The sequence below is a fragment of the Boleophthalmus pectinirostris genome, unplaced genomic scaffold (genome assembly GCF_026225935.1).
Source record: "Boleophthalmus pectinirostris isolate CB_2022bp ecotype Guang Dong unplaced genomic scaffold, ASM2622593v1 HiC_scaffold_6, whole genome shotgun sequence".
Lineage (NCBI taxonomy): Eukaryota > Metazoa > Chordata > Actinopteri > Gobiiformes > Gobiidae > Boleophthalmus > Boleophthalmus pectinirostris.
In genome coordinates, this window is record NW_026571447.1 from 16,491,623 (window position 1) to 16,514,659 (window position 23,037).

At 37.5% G+C, this 23,037-nt stretch overlaps 1 protein-coding gene across 1 annotated transcript in view; it reads left to right on the forward strand.

Moving 5' to 3' along the window:
- Positions 1–23,037, forward strand: part of cdk14 (cyclin-dependent kinase 14) — a 241,898-nt gene that overhangs the window by 213,743 nt on the left and 5,118 nt on the right. The window lies entirely within an intron of this gene.

Consider the following 23,037-nt stretch of genomic DNA (forward strand, 5'->3'; position numbering starts at 1 on the left):
ATTCTTTTGTAGTTGACGCTGAGACACATTGAAGGTGTCAGCACCTCAGCAGTGGATCTGGTCTTCAGCCTCTTGATAATTAAGGCTTTGGTCTCAGGGTGGATCTTAGGCATGTTGTTCAGAGATCAAGTTGCAGTTGATGTGAAGGTCTGGTGTGCTGGGGTTCTTTTTATACACAAACACTAATTGATTGATCAGTAACTGATCACAGGTGAGGCTGTAATCTAGGATTGGGTGCATCATATGACAAGTCGACAAGACGTTTGTCTTGCCAAAATCTGACCTTTCTGTGTTCATTAAATGATCAATCTTTCTTCAGTGAAGCAAATTTATTTTAGTTTATTGAGCATAATTTGGGAGGGTTTTAGCTTTCATATGAGACATTTCTAAAACCAATCGATTAATTTAAAGTCAGGTTATAAGCTTTTGTTTCTACAAAATGGATAAGCGACAAGACTTTTGTCAGGGACTGTATGGGCAGATGTTTTCTTCTGGGACTCTCTGAATTTGATCTTTAGATCCATATGATATGTGGTATGTTTTGATCAGCTTGTTAGTGCCCATGTGTATTGGATTCTGTCTTGTTGATCTGTAAACTATGGAAAATCTACGGATTTTTCAATTTTTTCCCTTCTTCTTCAAAGGATTACTGTTTCTTTAAATTCTTTATTGCGCCAACTGTAAGTAAACACAAACACACACACAAGAAATGCACTGATTAAATCATCAAAGTAAGATATAGATACAATTTTCCTGAATTTTTCTATCATAAATGACATTGTTATTTGTTAGGACTTTACCTGGAATGTTCCACATTACAGTGTTAACCTATACGTATCTCCAGTAAGGTAAGCAGGTGATGCACTAGGCCCAGGTCAGCTCTATAGAGAGGCGATCTCGCTCACAGTAAGCATGCATGTTTTTCCAAGATACTTTTGAGAAACCATCTGTAAATGAATAAAGTTTAATGATGTGCTGTGGAACATTCCAGATGAAAATTATGAAGTTTCAATGGAGGCAAGCAGGTGCTGAACCAGAAAAATGACATAATAGACCTTTAGTGCTATTCAGAGAAATCGATACTGTCTGTGTCTTGCTCAAGGGCATAATAGTAATATGCACTGTGCATACTGAACTCCTTTGCCGCTGTCACTCCAATTAGAGACATGTAAAGGAAAATATGGCCATTATTTTTACAAAATCTGAAGATGTCACTCAAACTCTGGCCTTCTTATGTGCGTATATTCCCATACCTACCCCACTTTTCACATTTATACACTTTCCTTAGTCCCAAAACACCAATATTTTCTCTTAAATGCCGTGGCCTTTCCTTTTCCCCTATTTGCCTATAATCCCATTAGGGGCAGAGAGGGGAGTGTACAGAAATAGAAAGGCATGCTCAGTCTGATTTCCTCACTAAAAGCTCCTGTTTAGGCCTCAGTAGAGCAGCTCTCCTAGGCAGCACAGAGCCCCTCACCTCTGTGCTCTGATGGAGGGAGAGTGACAGGAGGAGTCTACTCTATCCGAGGCAAGGGCTGGTCCTGGAGGGGCACGAAGGACAAGAAGATGGGGCAAGAAATTGGGTTGTATTTGGGGTACACATTAAGGGATGTATAGTTATTAGAGGTACTCCAAATCAGCTTATATGTTTAAGTAAATTAATAACAAAAAACATAATTATTCACTATTCACAGACCAATCCACAAAGCCAAAGTAAAATATGTTCTTAGAATGCAGTCAGTGTAGAGGGAATTCAACCACCAACTTCTGATCTCAAATAAAAAAAAAAAAATCACAGAAGTTTACATTAATGTCCATTACCTGCTTGCCTCCATGGAGATTCCTTTGCTCCACATATGGCTTTAAACATAATCTATTTTGTATTTTTTTAGTAACACATTTCTATTGCCCCAAATTATCTTGAAAAAACATATGCATTCTTTCTGTGAGGTGGCTCGCCTTTCCACAGATCTGACCTGTAAGTTGTCCTATCATTGACTTGTCTGTATGGAGAAAAATAAGTTGAATGCATAACTGAATGTTTATATAAATGCTTAGTCCACTTCTTTATGGAGTCAGTGGTTGAATGCCACACTGCGGAACATTCTCGGTGGCCCGTCTACCAGAAAAGTAACATTTACATTTACAAGCTTATATAACTTCTTAACTAGCAGTAAAAGGATACAAGTTTCTATAGCATGCGCAACAATAGCTGGCCGAAACTCTTCCCTTCTCAACAATTCTTAACGTCAGGCAGTCTTTCCCAAACAAATGCCCTCTGGAACCGGATCCCGTCACAGAGCGGCTCCACCCAAGTCTTTGAGCACAACCTGTAATTCACAGCAAGACGATCCCACAGCGGCCTGAGACACCAGCACAAGTATCTGATCTCCTCCAGCCAGGCCCACGATTATACACTGCACTATCTGAGAGGGCAGTGTTCAATGAGCCCTGCAGACTACCAGACCCACCACAGAACGCTACATTTAAACCTTGGCCAGTCACTCAGTCCACAACAACCCCTGCAAAGATGACTGGATTCGGAGCAGAACTATTGTGAGTTTAAAATAAAGATTAAGGTACAAGAGTGTTTCTAAATCTGTGGTAGCTTTGTTGGCTTTTGTAATTCATGTTCTTTAGTTTCATTTAAAGGACTTCATGTGTTTCCATCGAGTTTAAAAATGGCAATAAAATCACAATTGAAGCTGGGATGCCATGTGTTCTCTGATTGGATAAAAACAAAATGTAAGAAACTGACCAGTGACAGATTTTCTTATTTATACTTGGTTCAATTGCCATTTTACATGACTTCAGCTTAGGAAAAACATGTTAAGTACTGAAGATAGATCTTACTACTTTAAGTTTACATTCATCTCACATGTCTTTTGTTTAGACTGGCCTATTCACTCAGATCATTCTGCACTGTCCCCTTTTCACTGTATGTGTGTTATTATATGTTTTTGCTGTATAGTTTAACCTTGTTGTATATTAATGCTTTTGTTTATTGTTGTAAGGCGGCCTTGTGCGTCTAGATTGGCATTTAATAAATAAAATGTAATCTTATTCTCTCTGCATTGTCACTTAGATGCACATTTAATATTGCATAGCTATAGTCCAAATACTTCTGCTTGTATGGTTAGCTGGCTGGCTTGTTATATAAATAGTTTTGGGGCCATTGCCTGGCTTTGACACTACTTTGTCTGCTGTCTTACACCAACAGTCAACATTGATTTTAAAGCGTGCCCGCAGTGTTTGTCTAAACCAAACTTGGATGTTTGAGTTTCCTCTCTTCAGCTGTCCGCTTATTTCTCATGTGTTTGCACCACTTTGTCATAGTGGCTAAGAGGTTAGCTGTGTTTACCTACAGTAATAGGACCACAGATCTGGGCAATGTCTTTACTTTTTGAAGCTCTAGCTTTGTCCGTGCAGTGTGATGGTTTAGTGGACATTTTCAAACTCTTAGATCATGTGGGCTGTCTCTGTGGAATTATTTCACTTTGAAAGCTTTCTAATTTTAAGTCTGTGTTTACAAGTTTGAAACCTTTGTCCTCCTCACTACACTATGGTTGCAGAATGTAACTTTCTGGATGCATGGTTCCATGAAAATCGAAAGTTAAAACCATATTTTGGAACATTCTCCATAGAGGTAAATAACTTTTATGCCATAGTGTCAAATGCTATAGCCAAAGGAACAACATTCCCATGGAAACAAGCAGGACAAGGCCCTCCACCCGGACAAATAAGAGTCAGGTTTGTGGAGATGCAAGGTCAATAAGCTGGAGACCCATGTAATTTTCTACGAAACATTATGACGTATACTAAAAATATTTTCCCAGTATTGATCATAACAACCACCTTTTACCCTTTTGAAAATTCAATAACTCCAGAAATCTTATTATAACATTTTTACTTTGCAAGCTCCTTACTCGACCTCTAAACACGGTTTAGCTGTAAACATTAAATAAGATGATTTGATTTACTTCATTAAATCTGAATTAATCCACCATTTCTGAGCAGAAATAAAGACGAGCACTGTTTCTTCTGACATGACCCAAAACCCACGTTCTCAGTAACACCATCACATGTCTACAGCAGCTAATTTAAGAGCCGTTAAAATGAACAGAAGAATTTAATCTGCCAGTGTAGGGAGTTGACACTGCGCAGATAAAAACTATCTTTAAAAGCGTGTTTTCACTTTAACACTATCACTCCTCTGACAGATGCATCTTGGGAGATTAGGCTAGCTGCCGTGTGCTGCTGATGTCTCCATTGGAAGAGGGTTTAGGCTGGGCTACATAAACAGCCTGTCAGAGAGATCAAACTGTGCACTGTGTAACTGGCCATGAAAAAAGAAAAGAAATACTCCCACAATCATTTAGAAAACATACAAAGAGACGTGGATTAGAAAAAACAGAACAAAATTGTTCAGTCCTTTACTAAAGCCTTGCTGAAGCTGCAGTGATGTTAAGGCCCTTTGAGACAACAGCCACTGTTAAACTGGGATATGCAAATTTACAATTTTAAATATTCTTTTTATTATTTCTATTCAATTGGTTACCCATTGTGCTTTCTCTATCAATCCTAGCAGTAGTAGCAGTAGTAGTGGTAGTAGCAATAGTAGTAGCAGTAGTAGTAGCAGTAGCAATCGTAGTATTAGTAGCAATAGTATTAGCAGTGGTACTAGCAGCAGAAGCAATCCAATATTGCTCCCTTCAAGTACAGATTTTAAAGTAATTGTGGTAATTACTAATTGGTTTTATCAAGTGTAATTGCTTAAAAATATATGTGGCATTTTGTTATAATATTAATTATAATTAGTATAATAATTATTTTTAAAAAAAATGTTATCATTTATCTTTTACAAAAGTAAAGATTGGAGTTTCTCTGACTTTGAAGTAAAAAAAAAAAAAAGGTTTTACACTGTAAATCATATCTCCATCCCATGTATACATCAGCAGTATCACACTTCCACACTTCCACATCAACAGTGTGTACACATTTGCCGTTAGTATTTCTATAGGTTAAAGGGGGAGGGGACGTGGTGAGCCCTGTACATCGTCATCAGGGAATAGACCCTCAGAAGTGATGAACGCAGAGCTACAGTGTGAGCCCCTCCCTTACAGCTCCTGTTTGATGGATATGAGGATGTGGACTGATCACAGGCGGATTTTCTGTCCATCACCAGGTCCCTCTGCCCTCACCCCAATGAATAAACCATCACATGCCATAGGTATCACATACAGGCCAGCTCCACGTATACTGAAACATGCTTTTATCTCACACTGTGTGAGGGGCTCAACGCACTACACGAACATGTAAACATTATACATACAACAAGTGACAGACAGAAGAAGGCTGAAATATAATGAAGTATAAATGCAATGTCAAGGTTGTTAAAATGTAACTGTACCAAGGAATTGTAATTTTAAATAGGGATGCACCGATCAGCACCAATTCAAAAAATTTGCTGGATTGAATATTGACAATGTTCAAAATTGTATTTGCACAAAGATTTTCAGCAGTTTCTTGAAGGATAAAGAATAAACAGTTACATAACACATTTGGATCGGTTTTGTCTTTTATTTTTGTTTAAAGGAAATAAATTCTCTTATCAGTCTGTACACTAGTGTCAGTTGATATTGGGTATCTGCAGATACTTAAGGTCATGATATTGAAACAGAATCGGAACTGAAAAAAGATGGGATATTTTAGCAGACCAATTTTATAGCAACAAGCTAACTTCATATCTGTGCAAACATAAATCTCAGTTCTGGACTAACTCTAGACCTGCTGTGTCCTGGCAGTTCCAACTGCAGCATTCTTCCAGACGTATATTCAACTGAATGTTTTTACCATCTCTCTGACTTTATCTGTAAAGCACCTATCGTGAATTGTCTCTCAAATGGACTCATTCCCAGTTCTTTTTGGACTAACTTTATTTATCCATGAGGGAAGCTACTTGGATGAAGCAGATAAAATGCTCTATAGTATCCTAATGACGGCCCCGTGACCCAGCCCCGGATAAGCAGAAGAAAATGGATGGATGGATGGAAATAGCTTAATAACAAGAAGTAGGCCCTTGTTTTTGTCTTTGTTCCACTGGAGTTATCAAATTTATCCATGCTTGGAACTAACATAATAATGGGCACCATAGCTATAAATAAAACGATGGTAGGTTCCTCCTAATAGTACATTAAATCCTACAACATTTACTGAAGCAGAAGAGAATACATTGTTTTCAGTATAGGTTTTATTTTAGTGCACAGATACACATACAAAAGGAGCCCCTCTTCTCCCCCGTGGGATTAAACCCATTTGTTTTTAATAAGCCTTATAGCTATGCTGCTGTGACATCAACTTTGCTCGATGCACAGAAAAACATAAAACAACAAAGATAATAATATCTTAATCACAATAGCTTCAATGTAAATGGTATAAGCTAACTGTAGCTCCTCAGTGCACTCTCATACACAGAAATACAAAACAATTTGACATGCTGTATGTGATTTTATATTTCTGAGAATACAATAGTTTAAGAATATACATGAATTATTTGATCGTGAATTACAAATATTGTTTTGTTACTTCTAATTGAGTACCACTATTTTGACTTGTGTGGCAACATTGGTAGAGCAGCCAGATCGGTAACTTGTGTTATAGTATAGCTATTTATAAAGCTAATGCAATTAATTATAAAGCATCTTATATAGCTATCTATGATGGCAAAAACTGATTCGGCCTCTGAAAGTTGGGAAAAGCAATTATAAACTCATCAGGGTGAATAATTTGGATTCTCTTAATACATTAGGTTAGTGAGGAATAAGTTTGGACCATTTCAGCCCCTTAAAATGAACTAGTTCTGTTCATTTTTAAGGCAGCAATTTTTAGTTGTCATTTAAACGTAACACATTGCTCAAATTCAACAATAGCTCCATAGTTGTTCTCTACTTTCTACTTTTCTTTTGAAAGTTTTATGTTTTAGAAATGGGTTGCTCTCAGATTTCTGTTACAGACGCACTGGAACGGTGAAGTGAGTCTCTGGTGAGGATGATGTTGACGAGTGTAATCAAGTCTTTTCAGTGCGATGATGGCAAACTCCCCTCAAATCAAACTCCACTGTTTGTAATTAAGCCAGGTCTAAAAGTTTCACTCCACAGACCTGACATGTGACAGCTTTTCTATAATGAGAAGGGAACAGAAGCTGAGTTAAAGGGGAAATCATTTGACAGTCATTTTAACAGTGTCTTTGGAAAGAATACATATTACATAGAGGACATGCTGTTTTACACATCTCCTAAAGATGCACTGTGTAACTTTTTTGGTGAGGGGGTCTATCACCATGGACGTTTTATCGCTTTGCCTTTTTTTTAACCTGCAACTGCTCTGGTGGACGGTGCATCACCTGCTTGTCTCGGTGAAGATGTTATTGCTTTGTCTAGAATGTTCTATGATAGAAATTAAACCTATCTTATTCATCAGCTTCATTATAGGTCAGATCTGTGGAGAGGCAAAATTCCAGGCAAAGCAATAACATCTCCATGGAGACAAGCAGGTGACAGACCCTCCATCAGAAAAGTTCCACAGTGCACCTTTAAATAGCATTAACTGTGTATATCTTCAGTGTATTGAAATATAGGTGTGGTCAGTGCTTAAAAAAAAACAAAAAAAAAAAAAACATGAAATACATGCATTCTTTTACTGTGAGTGGGCTCACCTCTCCACAGATCTGACCTGTAACCTTGGCCTGGTGGCATCACCTGCTTGTCTTCATGGAGATAGCTAAATTTAATGTCATACTGTGCAAAGCAAAAGAAACAAGAAGGTGACAGCCCCTCCACCAAAAAGGTTATGTAGCACACCTTTAAATAATAAAATATTGTAATTTACTTGGACTTTAGCCTTACTTTAGCAAACCTGACACATTTTAGCAATATTTATAAAATTGTATAATATTACTGAAAACAATTCCTGTAGAATTTTAAATGAATCCTGTGTTATGATACAAACAGCGTCTCTGAACAGTAGTTTTTAATTAATTTCTTAGCAAATGTAATCCCTTCTTGTTTATGAGTGTACGGTAGCTCTGCAGGGACACACTTTGAATGGCTGTTTTTACAACATAACAAAATGTGTCATGTGTTTTTACAAGGCAATTACAGCCTATTGAAAATATGACTTGGCACGTTCCACTGCATAACTTCACACAATGCACCTTCACCCCACCTTCATTAGAGCATTTCTTTATTCTTAATGGTGCGAGGTCTATTGAAAACAAACGCCTTTTTCTACATTGGTTTTACGGTAACACTGTGTTTCTGTCTGTCTACTCAAAAACACCAGATGGGCTCGGTTATTATAGCAGCAGTAGCAGTAGAGGTACTAGTAGTAGTAGTAGTAGTATGAGCAAAGGCATTCAAGCTGTAATTGCACCACAATTTCAAATAATATTTTTTCTTTGACTTCAGTAATGTTTTAAAATAATGCCACAATATGTAACTCTTTGGTTGATTGTCCACCACCCCCTTGTCTCCATGGGGATGCCTTAAATGTTCCACAGTATAGCATTAAACGCTCCTATCTCCCCGGAGACGAGCAGGTGCCGCCACCAGGCTAGGTTACGGGACAGGTGAGGTTGTTGACAGAAACAACGCCTGTTTTTACGAGGTATTTTGGAGCAATAAAAATACCTGTAATGGAATAAATGAAGGTTTAATGCCATATTGTGGAACATTCAGTCGCATCTATGGATACAAGCACCTGTAACAGTATTTTTCTGTTGCATATTTTGAATTCTTATACCTGATAAGCCATAGATGGATAGCTACTTTATACATATACCATTAGAGACATTTTATTTTATTTTTTTATTATTATTATTATTAAGGACCCTAGAATAAAATATTAAACAATACAATGATAATAAACATAAAACAAAAAAGCTCACCACCCCTAGCACACCCCTTCCCCCCCAAACACATAAACAGTAAAAATTTTAAAGTAAAAAAAAATCTGTACAAAAATCAATAATAATGGTAGTGTTGTTGTTGTTGTTTTTTGTTCATGAACACTGCATTTGTCTTTCTTCTCAGATAACATGTCCCCCATACTACTTCCTTCTCCTGTTTGGTCTGAGCTCTGTAACATGATCCTATACCTTTCATTAAAACAACATTGTACCAGCTCTGAATTACACAGGTAAAAATGCTTATCCCGTTGTGATGTGGCTCTCATGCTGAGAGCCAAACCTGGCCGCTTTCTTCCACTTCAGTCCACAGATAAACAGCGTATTTGTTCACCACATTATAGACTGTAAAATGGTTTAACGTCTCTATACGCTGTGCTTTTCCCACCTGTAAATACCTTTTTTACTGTTCACCTCAGATCCATCAAAGATTATACAACTCTGTACTGGGAGCTGCAGTCTTTGTGTTGAGTTTTTATTACAACTTTGACAAAAGAGGTAAAGAAAAGACTGCAAGACTGCCCATAGATAACAGTACGGTCCATAATGTACAGTATAGAAGATCATTTGTTCTAGATTTAGAATTTTAAATAGCACCTGAAACATGAATTTTACATTTTAGTATAGTATAGTAAATATAAAATTTTAATGTGATGAAAAATTCAAAATAGAATGTTCCCCCTTTAAAATTTCCGCACAAATATTTTAAGTCCTCAAATTTAACAGTCAAAATTCAGAGTGTAAGATTCACAGTGCTTATGCCTTGGCATCTTGGATGTTTGCTCTGAATTTTTTCAACTAAAGTAAAGTAAAGAAATAAACCATCATTTATCCTTTGGGCAGGGCTACCTTAACCTTAACCTAATCCCATAGCAAACTATTATGCATAAGGAAATTAAAGTAAACCAAGATAAATATACATTGATACTGATACTTCAGTTACTCTATTGCATAAAGACCTTGTACCCAGTTTTGAATCATAATTGATGTTAGCTCCTTCTGTCACGGTCATGTTGAACCATAACAGAGAAACAAGCTTTGCAGACAGTTTTTTCTTTATGATTCTGATGAAATAAAGAATAATTCCATATTTTGTTTCAGCCTTGATTTAAATGGAAGATTGTATTATACTGATGCTAATGATGAACCAGATGGGGCTGCAGTCTGTCTGTATTGTCATCTTATCTCAGACACATAACTCTCTCATTAACCAGCTCAGATTGGCCAACACTCACTGGAGCCTAATCTGTCTCTAACAATGGGGATTCTATTAAAACAGACCCAACATTTTGATTTGGAGAGAATTTCTGGGATTTGGTTTGAAATTGAAAAAATAATTATTATTCTTGTCAGTCATTTCTTTGCGGACAGAATAAGTGGGTTACACCAAGAAAGTAATCGACAATACAATTTGGGCGGAATCTTTTTGCAAATTACTGCACAGTAGGAGGTGGATTTGCTTTGTTGTTATTCATAAAACTCTTAATTTTCCAATCACATGCAAGTATAAAGACACATTGAAGATAGTTCTCATTTAAATAGAGATTTTTAATTGCATAGTAAATGGGGAAAACTGTCAGGAGAAGTGGGGCCTATCTCCAGATCTTGAGCTAGTCTTGGTCAGGACTACCTAGCATTGGAGAGTTTATGTTATGTTATGTTTTAGGTTGGAAAGAGAACATTTGGTTACACTTTATAAAAACTACAAACTACAGAGATTCAAGCTATAAACTAACAATCTCTGCTGAGCTAAAAACTACATGAGATCACAAGGCGGAACAGAGCATTTTGAGCTTTGGAGATGCAGACCGCCAATAATACAGGGATACTGAAATGTGTGAATGAAATGAAACGCTACCGGCATGTTTTTGAGGAGGAAACAGCATTAAAACATGACTTAAAACTCAGTCAGTCTTTATTAAGTTAAGTCTTTATTCATGCTTTATTAAGGCTAAATAAGGTGCACCTATAATAAAGTGTTACAGAAAATACACTATGATGGTTGCTTCTCATTGTTTTGTCTTTTGAAAATATCAAACTCTGCCGATGGTTCAGAACAGCAAAAAACAACTTCAGAAAGGCACTCACGCTTCACAGCAAGAAGGTTCCGGGTGTGACTCCTGGACCTTACTGTGAAGATTTCCCCTCCATCAACTCAAATCCTCCAGCTAAGACAGATATGCCCAAGCCTAGCCTAGATCTAGAGATGGGTCCCCGGGGGCTGCACTGTACTTCTGAAGGATGGGTCAGATTCAGAGTACAAATTTCCCTATGGGGACAATAATGTGTACCTTAAGTGTACCTTGGCAAATAAACAACCAGATTTCCAACACTTACAAGTAACTTTACTTGAGGGTCCACAATTGTCCACAGTATGGTATTAAACCTTGCATTTATTCAACTGCATGGGTTATTTATTGCTCAACCATATGTTAAAAATATAAATTCTTAGTGTGAGTGCCCAAATCTAATCTGTAATTTGGCTTGCAAGTCTCCATGGAGATTTATTAGATTATGGCTATACTGTGGAACATTCTAGGCGCATCTCCACGGAGACAAGCAGGTAATGGATCCTTCACCGGACAAGTTATACAATGCACCTTTGAACAGTTATCTTTCTTTCTTTCAAGCTAAATCCATTTTTAGGGCATTTAGGATAGTTTCTCATCTTAAATAACCGCCCATTTTAACCGTTGGCGTGGTAACAGTGTGGAGATGTTGCGTTAGCCTGGGATCTTGAAACCGGACCAGACGCAGTCACAGCGCTGGGAGCATAATGAAGGTGTCTGAGTGGCTAATGTGGGCTGATGCTGTCTTTGTGGTATTCTCCGCAGGGGGCCACATGATTAAGACTCGCATTTCAACAACAAGCCCCATGGAAATAAGATGTCTCTCTTTATTAAATGGCGAGCTATATGCTTTATTATTCACCATCGCTTTGCTTTCTCACTGTGTCTCAAATTTTAATGAGCTTTTGTGATGGATATGCAAAATATTTTCAATACACAGATTTATGACCAATTTTGTGTTAGCCCCCATTTTATTTATTGGAAAAATTTTGCTATTTTCCTCTCCAGATTTCTTTTTTAAAGGACTTTCCGTACTCTTGTTGATGTAACTTAGACCGGCAAATTGTGAATAATTTGATTTGTGGTTTTAAAATTCAACCATTGGCAACCATTGAGTGCTATTGGGATGACAAAATGCTATAAAAAGCAGTAGTAGAATTTGCTAGATTTCCCCATTGTGGTAAAGATAAACCAATAATTGGACTTTTTAGTGTATCCGTTATTGGCCTTAAATCTCTAGCAGAAGCCGGTATTTGTTTTGGTCAATCTGCTGCCTAAAAAATACTCACATAGCTTCATATTAAACACTTTAATACAAAGAGGATGCTGCACAAAACATTACTACACAGTTCTCTTATATGTTTGTGTTTTAAAAAAGGGTTTAGGGGAGTTTATAGTAAATTTCAATAACGTAATTTGTGGAAAATAACCAAAATTGTCCCTGAAATATCAGCAGAGCATATCTTCAAGTATAAATGGTATTGACATCAGACATGAAAAAGCCATATCAGTCGATCTCTACACTTTGACTCCTGATTCTTTTTGATGCCGAATAAGGAAACAATAAACAAACCTTGAGAAAAATTTTAATTAACACTTTTTTTTTCCCTCAAGTGAACCAAATCTGAGCTCACCCAACCACCTTCATTCTCAAGAGGTCAACTGTATGCTAGACTTCCAGCTTCCCACATGATTTCCACATGATTTTACAAAAATGTCTGAACAGCTCGCAATCATGTTACATATAGTTCCACATCGCATCATTGCTCATAATTATGGGCTTTAGGAGCAGCTTCTTTGGGAATACTTACAGTCATGTGACCTTCCATAAACTCATTGTAGTGTAGACTGAAGTCAGACAGGCTCCAGACTAGAAAAACATACCCCCAAACCAGGATTTATGGCACTGGGAATGGGCTAAGGCTAACTCTGAGTGGGTGTTAGGTTCTGATTTCTGCTTCTCCCTCTTTACTTTTGACCACAACTCTGCAACACAAACTCAAGCTTTAAATATAATGCCATTTTATACACATCATAATGTTAGATACAAGAGGTCAAACAATCACTCAAATCCTACTTCCACTGAAACCCATTTTTAGGCTTTTGTAAGATGGATAGTTCATTCAAATTCCCCTGAGTTAATGAAGAGATTTGATATGCAATTTTGGGTACTTTCCCACACTTGGCAGGCCAGTGAATGCAGCACGGTATGTGTGTCTGGCTCACTTGTATGTGTTATATATGCCACAGCTTTATGGGACTAACAGGCAGTTTGTCATGGGCATACACTTCAGATTCCAAGCATTTTAGAGCCACTTCTGCTTGCTGATGCAGTAAAGCATTTCACCTGGGTTTGATATTATACATATATTATATTTTGGGCATTTTAGATGTAGTGCATATCTCTCAAATCATACCTTTTATACAGTTTAATATAGCGATGTAACAATAACCGAATAATCGTGATATCGTATCGTCAAAGTTCTCACAATAATATCATGGACCATCACAATATATTTAATTACAAGTCTCTTTGTGTAAATTAAGAGTTATGGTGCAGCAATATAGCTAAAAAAAAAAAAAGACAGAGGGAACTACATAGACCATGATCCTTTGCTCCATTTCACTGTAGACTACATGAAGAAATAACAGTTCTAAGCACTTTTAAGTCTTACTTCTTTGGATTAAGTCTTGTCAAGCCATTTTAAGAGGAAAAAGTAGTATATTAAAAGTTTTGTTAGCCTTCACAAAATATCGCAATAAATATAGTACCGTGAGATGTATATTGTGAAAATATCGTACTGAGAGATTTGTATATTGTTTCATCCCTAATCGTAAATTTCCCCATCATATCGTGAGCTTTCCCAAGATATCACAACAAATATTGTACCGTGAGGTTTGTACCGTGACTATATCGTATCATGAGACTTGAATATCATTAGACCCCTATAGTTTAATGTATAGCTGCATATCTTCATTCATTATTTTTCAGCCAATTTTAAAGAAAAAGCAAAAGCATTAACATGTTTACATTCTTTGTTTTTGGCAGCAATTTTTTTATTATTTTTGGTTTCACTTTCTTTATTCACATGTTTCTTCATGTTTGGTCTGTATAAAGTTCACACTAACCCGTTCTACATGCTCCTGGTGTTTTTATTTTACCATTTTGTCTGTGAATAAATCTCTGTTCCTAATATGGAACTTGGCTCCTAATTCGCCCCTTTAGCCACTAACATCGTGAGCTTCACATTATGGGTGACGTCACAAATAGTCCTCTTCTTTATACAGCCTGCGGTAGAACCCTAATTTTATACCCCTTGTACATTATAATTCACATTTAATAAAGAATAGCCAGTAATACCTTAAGTACTGACTTGTGTGAGCCTGTGTGAAAAATGCGATTTGTAAAGTAAAGCTTGACCAATCTGTGGCCCTACTTGTTTCACCCTTAGTAGTGTGGAGTGTTTTCATCATACTTTTCCTTTTCAGCCCAACATATACTCTACATGATCTTGCTATGACTCCAACTCAAAGCAGTTCTATATCTAGGTGGGGCCACTAACCCCAAACTGCTCCATGGATCAGAGGAGTCCAGTGGTACTATTATGTGCAAACTGTGAGCTGGTGTGATCTGATCCAATAATTGCTGATCTTTGGGGGAGTGAACAGGAGCGCTGTGCCAGAGACCATAGCTAATAGGAAACACATGAGGAAACAGAGCCCAATGTGTGTCTATGTACGCTTTTAAGATATTCACTAAGTCTGGACCCGACAACTGAAGCTGGGAACACAAAGGCGAGAGCTGGCAGGTCTGCAGGCTGCCGAGAGGAGAGGAGAATACTGCACTTTTATTCCACTGCTAACAGGCACAGTTTAACCAACAATTGTGAGGACACAAAATGGACTGCAGTTGTAGAGAGCTCCAAGTTTTTCAAATGTCAAGAGAGGGTAAGGAGGAGCAGTGTGGCAAGCCAAGTATCTACTACAACTCAGATGCTCAAGTTTTTCTTTCTTTTCTGGATGAAGATATAAACATGTAGCTATTCTGTGTCAGCATCACCAACACAACATGCTAGTTTGCAATGATTCGAATTCAGTTAATGGGATTGTTATGTATTGGATGATAATGAGTCTTACATTAGCAATTCAGATTTTTTTATATATAGGTTTAACAGCAAAGTGGTGCTATGTCAGAACAACTACCCACTCAAGATTAGGGTGACCAGATTTTCTAAATCAACAACAGGGACACACCCGGTTTGGGGTGGTTGGTAATAATAAAATTGTGAAACGAGTGCCTAATTAAGGAAAATTGTTCTGCGCTCGACCCATTCATGACTAACATGAGTCACTAGTCAGATTTTCTGTGTTTTTCGGTCATTTTTAAGCAACTTTTTCTGGATTTTACCAAAACAAATCACAGTTTATGCCTTTCTTTACTGTTGGCAGGCATCACATTGGTCAAAAATAGGGACACCTGGAAAATTTATTGTATAAAATTGGGACAATTCAATGGTTTTGGATAATTCTGCTGGGACAGGGGACACAGGGCTCAAAACTGGGAGTGTCTGGTCACCCTACTCCAGATGTCAAAAGCAAACGAAATGCATCAAATGTGTCAGTCATAAACCTGGATAAAGATAGAGTAAGGAGACCATTTCTTTTCCTAAAAACAAAATGATGGGAGTGGCTTTTCCTCTCCACAGATCTGACTTATAACTGCCTCCATGGAGATGTTATCACTTTGCCTGGAATGTACCAAAGTTTTGCTTTAACTTTGTATATCCGTGGAGACATACAAACCGCAATACCAGAAATCTTATGCAGTGCTGTTTTAGTAATCATTGCTCAAAATCACTGACAAGAGAACAGTTTCTTTATATACATTTTTATTCCTGAATTAGAAAAAAAGAGAACACATGTAAAACTATTTAAAAACCTCGCACAGATACTGATCCAGTGTGGCCTCTCTAGTGTGTTCAGGGATGTTGTATGGTTCTTCTCAGACTTGTCATGTTAGCTGTGTAAGCCCTGAGCCGGAGCTAAAACAACTTTCCCATCAGCAGAGCACAGCGCGGGTCACAGACTGTGTGGAATCTGGAGCCAGGGTGACAGCAGCGCCCAAGGGTGCACCCACCCACCACAGACCTCACCGAAACACACAGAGGAACAGGTTTCAAGGGATTTTGTACAAGTACTGCATATCGTGGCATTACTTGTTTGTTAGCTTTTGTAATGGTAGCGTTGAATTATTTTAAACCAGTGCAGATTATTTGTCATAATCTTATGCATCGTTAGTAATCGCACATAAATACAGTTTTGTGTGAGGAACGTTAATTGTGGTGTATGCTTAGAAAAGATTAGTCTAGCAAACCCAACATGATGATTGTGTAATTATGTAATTTGACAGACTATCATGAGAGTAAACTATTTGCAATGGGGCTGAAGAGTGAGTAGACATCTGTTTAAAAGTGTACTCTGTAACTTATCTGGTGGAGGGTCCATCACCTGCTTCTCTCTGTGGAGATATTGCCTGAAATATTCAACTGTATGGCATTGCACTTTTAAGTCAGAAATCAGTCTCACCATACTGAGGCCGGTAAAACTTCTTTAAAAGTCTTGCCCTAAACTTGGAGATATCTTGTAGTCTTATGACCGCTGCAGATTTGAGTCTACTAATCTCGCGGTCTACCTTTAGCTGTTTATAAAAGTATCCAGAACTTCCTTGTGGCTTTTCTATAATTGCTGAGTGGATTTATAGATTTCCTGTGCTGGAGCCCTTCAGTCCCACATCAGCATGGTGCCTACCGTATCCCACTCTCCCTCTCCCCAATTCACAGCAGATTCTGAGCCGAAGCAGAGAAAGCACCATGGTTTTCTGATTAAATAAATGAAAGGAGGCCGTGTCTTGAGGGGTTTGCACTGAGCTAACAGTCAGAACCGAAGAAGGAGCAGAAAATGTCAGTGATTATTGGAGAAAGTTTGACATGGTGTAGGTGGTGTGTGCAGAGTGAGATGGGAGAAGAGCTGTTAAATCAAAGACAGCAGGTGGCCGACTGTCGTGCTCATTTACAGCAGATGTGGACAAACTTTTTACTCAGAGGACGCTATTTGAAGTATTTTTATCTGTAAATGCTGAAATATGCCTCGCTCAAAATAGAACAATATCCAGAGGTCTGTGTAACTTTTATGCTATACTTTTATGATGAGTTTTACTTCTTCCTTTTCTATTTTGGACATCTGTCATATTTTGTTTTCATTTTCAAGATAAATTTGGACTTTTACAGATATTTTTATTCTGCATTGTCTACTTGGCATGCTTCAAATATTCAAATAGCTCAGAATAAAGAAATAAAATAATTATTAAATATAGACATAGATTCAATTAACTGATATTGTTATTTACCATATTACATTTTATTATTTTTTTAATGTTATAACAAAGACATATCAACTAGTACAAAGCCTACTTTAGTAATTAGTGATATTAGATTCTCTCTAAGAATCTAAGTAGCTTGCCAAGGGATTTCTGAATCATATGTATTGTGCTGAATAAATAAAATCTAATTTATGAAATGTCTATTAACATTGTAAATGTCTAATTTTGATGCCTTTGACTTTGTGCCCCAGTAAATTAATAATGGTTTATGTTTTATAGGCATCTAAGGCCGTAGCGCTTATATTTACTCAGTTTCTTGTGATCGATAAGTGAGGAGCTCTCTGGCACTGTCATTTTGTAAAGGTAGCTCACCAGTGGAAAAAGGTTGGAGACCCTTGCTCTAAGACCTTAGATTAAAGAAATTGTATAAAAATTGTAATTTAAAATAAAAATAAGGCAATAAAATGGTTATATCTGTAATTAATTATGCGAGACTTCTGACATTTTTAGTCCATAGTAAAGGGCCTGCATGTATTCTATTAATTTCCACATATTTCTGCTTAATTGTGTTTTGCCCCAACATAGATATTGTATAAGCAGCTCTTGAGGTTCACTGTGTAATGTCTGTATCTAATTATAAAGAGTTTTAGTGTCTGAGAATCAGAAAGTGCTGCAGGTAGCATAGTAGCTGCTGTTAGCTGCAAACCGTTTAAAATGAACTAGTTTTGTTTTTTATGTTAAGACCGTAAAAATCAGGTATAGCGCCTTCAATGTTCCTATTCATAAACCACAATACTTTTAGTCTAGTCTTTATTTATCTAACAGTCTAACAGTTTTAGAACAGAAATTAGAATGAGAAATAAAAAAATAAAAAAATCTTGATGTAAATTCAAATTCAGCATTTGGTCGGACTTGTTTCCCCCCACACAAAGAGGCTTATTAAACCATTAGCAGCCCCTGTGGCCGGGTCCTGTGCTGATTGACATGTGAGGGGCCCTGAGTGAGTCCATTAAACACTATCACACAGAACGGGACCTCCCAGCAGGGCCAGAGGTCATGATCTTTGGGTTACGGAGCAGAAGCGCTGGGGGTCGACTCTGTCACTCCGATTCACACAGGTTGAACTCAGCACACAAAATCTATTCTGGTCTTCATATGGCTTAGTTGTAATGCTAATTTTGAATTATTTTGTAAAGTTATATACCAAAAAAATTGATAATAATAATAATTCAAATGTATATACAAGGAGTCTGCAATTATTATAGTATTAAGGGCTAAAATATGATGCGCTTTACCTCTACATTTTGAAAAGCAGATTTGTTCTCCACTGAAATATTGATTTATGTACTTTTTAACATATTGTTAATCACATCCAATGCTTTATCTTTAAATATTTATTCATTTTAGCGCAAGCCAGTAAAAACAAAAAAAAACAAAATTGGACAGGAAGTTTGTTGTTGATTGATGCTATTTGTCCTGGGGTCTGAATAAGATAATTACACAAAAATATTTACATTTCAGCCATATATAGGTTCATTCATACAAAATGGATGAATATACATTTCAAACAGTAAAACTTTTCATTACTTTCGCTGACAGCATATAAAAGTCCATTAGTACAAAATGAATAAATACCTTTCAAGTCATAAAGTATTTCTGATACATATATCCCGAGGCCTTATCAAATCCAGTACATTTATAACTTCATCAGAGATAGTTCAACACATATTTGATGCCAAGAATTGTTTCAGTAATAATTTAAATCTTCTTTTATCCTCTATTAAAGTGAATGCATCTGGAAGTAGATTTCATGCTTACATCGCTCTGTATGTGAAAGTTGTGCTGTGTATTGAAAATGAGTAATTGCAGTGACATGACTTTCCATCTCCATGTTATGGTCACACAATATACAACTGCAATGCCAAAAGTTTTCATATACTTCAAAGCATGCAAGCTGTATGAGGATGGGCATCTCATCTAAAACAAACACCATGCAATCAATGTGCACACCCTTGGCATCTGAAGCTGTGATGAACTTAATTTGAAAAGCGATCTATATGCGACATAGGCAACTATACGTGACTAAGGCCTACCTACTAACTTGTTTCTTTTCACTTTTTTCTAACCATTGTGCAACTTTTAAATTTAGCCGTTCATAAACCTTCCCATTACAACATTCCCCTTAGAACAATGCTGCCTGTATTCTGTCCTATCAGTAAAAGTGCTACTGTAATAAACAGAGCAGAACCATAGCAGCTCATCTGTTGTGTATTAGTCCTGGTCTGTGGTGGCTCTGATCAGACGTTAGCGCACATGAGCGCAGTGTGGAAAAATCAGCTCTAACCAAAACAAAGAGGAGCGAAGTCATATGTTTGAGGAGAGTGCAGGTAATATTTTATCCCAACATCATGTCTAATGTCTCTGCTCAGTGGGTGTGGCCTTCAGCAGTTGTTCTCTTTAAAAGCCTTATACTATGCAAAATTCACTCTTTAAGTTATGGTATAATGCTACGATCTCAAAAACATAGCTGGAGTTGTGTTTTGTTTCATTCACACATTCTTTGAGCAATCCTTTATTATTGGTCTGTCTACATCTCCAAAGCTCAAAATGTTTTGCTTCACCTTGTGATGTCTTGAAGCTGTAGATTTAGTTAGTTAACAGCTACCTTTTACCTTTTGATTAGTAGACATTTCAGGGCTGAAATTATCCAAATGATTCTAATGAAGGTGTATGTAGTTTAAAAACACACTGGCGCACTTCCCATATTACCATACAACATCACAAGGTGGAACAAAGTGTTTTGTTAGAGAGAAGAACAGCCTAAATAATCAGGGTTTTGTGTTAAACATGTGTGAATGAAACAAAGCTGAACTCCAGGTAAACAACATTTTCACAATTTGAACAGATTAGAGAATAGAGTAATATGGGCCCTTTTAATGAAAAAAAAAAAAAAACATTTGAAGAAAGAAAGGAGTCTACTATAGAGGCTATTTTGCTTTTAAAACAAAAAGCAAAGCATATCCTAAGAACACCTGTTTCTGAATCCACACTTGCTTTAAAAAGTAATAGTTAAAGAGAAATTTAGCCTGTGATTTTCAAAGTTGCGATAAACACTTGTAATAGCTCCACCATTGGTCTCCGTGGTTACTGAGCTCATTCTCACTTGTCCATTTGTCTTCACATTGTCCACACATGACACGTTCAGGGTGCTGTTTCAGGGGGAGGGGGACAGTTAGCAGCTGGCCACGCCTGTTAAATCCTTCTCCACAAAACCCTCCCACCAGCTCCATCTGCTCCCCCAGAGGCCTCCTCTCGGCTGGGATACCCTCTCTGCACCTTCCCTGCCTTTGATCCAGGGACGGAGGAAGCCTGCATCTGCTCCCACTACGGTGTTCTTATTAAGACAATCGCTCTCTTGTTGGTTAGCAGAGTGGAAATGACAGAGCGCTGAAAGTTTCACTTGTTACTTAGTTTATCCACACTTCTTCCACTTCCTGTTTGACTTTGAGGTTGACAGACAATATTATATGTTTTTACTATTTTCACAATAATACACTGTTTAACATGTCTATAAAATGCCAGCTTTGACACTAGTTGTAAATATAAAAATATAAAGAAGTCCTCAAACATCTTTACTTGGTCCTGATAGAGCAACTTAGCATAGAGCAATTTGAAGTTAACAGTTATTTTGAGTTTAAGACGTAATCTTCCCTTTTTTGCTTGTACAGGAAGGATGAAACATTAATAACTTGTGCATAAGTCTTAGGGTATAACTTCTCAGTGTTGCTTTTGGCTTTAATGCATTATTTATTTCATATTCGGGAAGGGTTAAAGTGCCCAAAGAGGATCAGACATCTATAAACTTGTGGACAAACAATCTCTGTCCTTATATGAAATAACGTGCACGATTTATGGTAGTATTATATTACTGAAACAGCAACTTCACACTTACTGTTTTAATAATGTATATACAGATGCTTACATCTGAAACGGCTGTGTGTTGTGCAGATGCAGTTTTGCAAATTCCACTACCAAACATCAAGCGAAAGTTGAGTTTGTTTCCAAATGAATGCAGACAGTCTTTCCTCCCTAGTACACACCTCTCACTGGAACACAGTGCATCTCACAGAGTTGCTTTTGCTCAGTGCACTGATGTGAGCAGAGGAGCGGGCAGGGCCTCAGGCTGCTTCTGGCTGCGGGCCTCCTGGCAGGTAAATCCGGCTTTGCCTCCAGACTCCCCCTGTTTGGAAAATTGGAGTCACATGACATGGATTTTATACGGATCTGCCCCATTTAGAGGCTCACGTCGACAGAAACATGCCTTGGTTTCTGTAATATTGCCCTGATGGGGTATATTGTTTTCCTGTGTTGATATTATCAAGAAAACTAGATAGACACATGCATTTGGTCAGTGTTAAAACTGCCTATACAATCTCAAGCTTAAAAAAAAACAACAAAAAAAACAAAACAAAACAAAAAACAAACAAACAGTTGATCAGGTTCAAAGTGCTCCTGAGCTAGGCCAGAGAGTTGTGCAGTCTGATGGCTAGAAAAGCATTGAAAGGTGAATACTGTCATTGTGTTTGGACAAGACACTTAACCCACCTTGCCCACAGTGTCTGCACACACTGGTGTATGAATGTGTGTGTGAATAGGTGAGTGGTTCCTTGATGTAAAGTGCTTCAAGTGCCTTGAAGGTGGAAAAGCACTATATATACTGTAACCACTGAAACCATTCCAGAATAAGTTTGTACCCCTGAACTAAAACTAAAATATATTCACACGCATGTCTGGGCACTACATTTATTCCAATTGCAAACCAGAGAGAACTTCTCTGTTTGAGCTCTTTGCTTACAGGTGCATCTTTTGTACAATTTTAGCTATTTCAGGAAACAAGTCAAAGTGTGTATGACATGCTGATCCTTCTAAAAATGCTTAAAGTCTTTGAAATCTTGAATGGTGCACAGAGGCGACTGCAGAGTTTGTGAGCTGATCCAAAATTTAGATTCCTGACGAATACAGTGTGCTTCCAGTGGGAACTCAGAAGAGAGGGAGAGAAAATCCGAGTTGGGAAAGCGGATAGTCGGCAGAGGGCCTTAGAGAGCCCATGCATTATTTATCAGTCCAACTTTCTTCTCCTCCTCTTTCCCTGCTCCCCTCTTTTCATACAATGTTCCCTGTTGTCTGCTGTCTGTCTCATGGTTAAATATTCAAGTGACTGTTGCAGTACAGTACCCCACATACAGTGTACACAATTGGATATGGCAGCCAGTCACACCGATGCAGTTAAAAGTTGTTACACAGTTTTGCCTGCTGAATTAGCCTCCCTGTGACTCCCATAGTCACAACAGACTGAGAAGTGAGTCTCAAGCAAGTTCACTTCAAGGCTGGAACAGTCATGCAAGGTTACAGAAAATCCACTGAAGTTTTTGCTAACTTGTTTAAGTAGGGTCATGAGTTAGTCTTGCCTTTTAGTTTTTAGACTTTTTGATCCCACTACCCAAATTGATTATACTTCTGAATAGCACAGTAGCTGTCTGACTATCTCTTGTCTTGCTATTGCTTTTAAAGTAGTCAAAATTAGTAGGATATCTGTGGTTCTGGCTCTTTTTGTCTTTGCTTTGCTG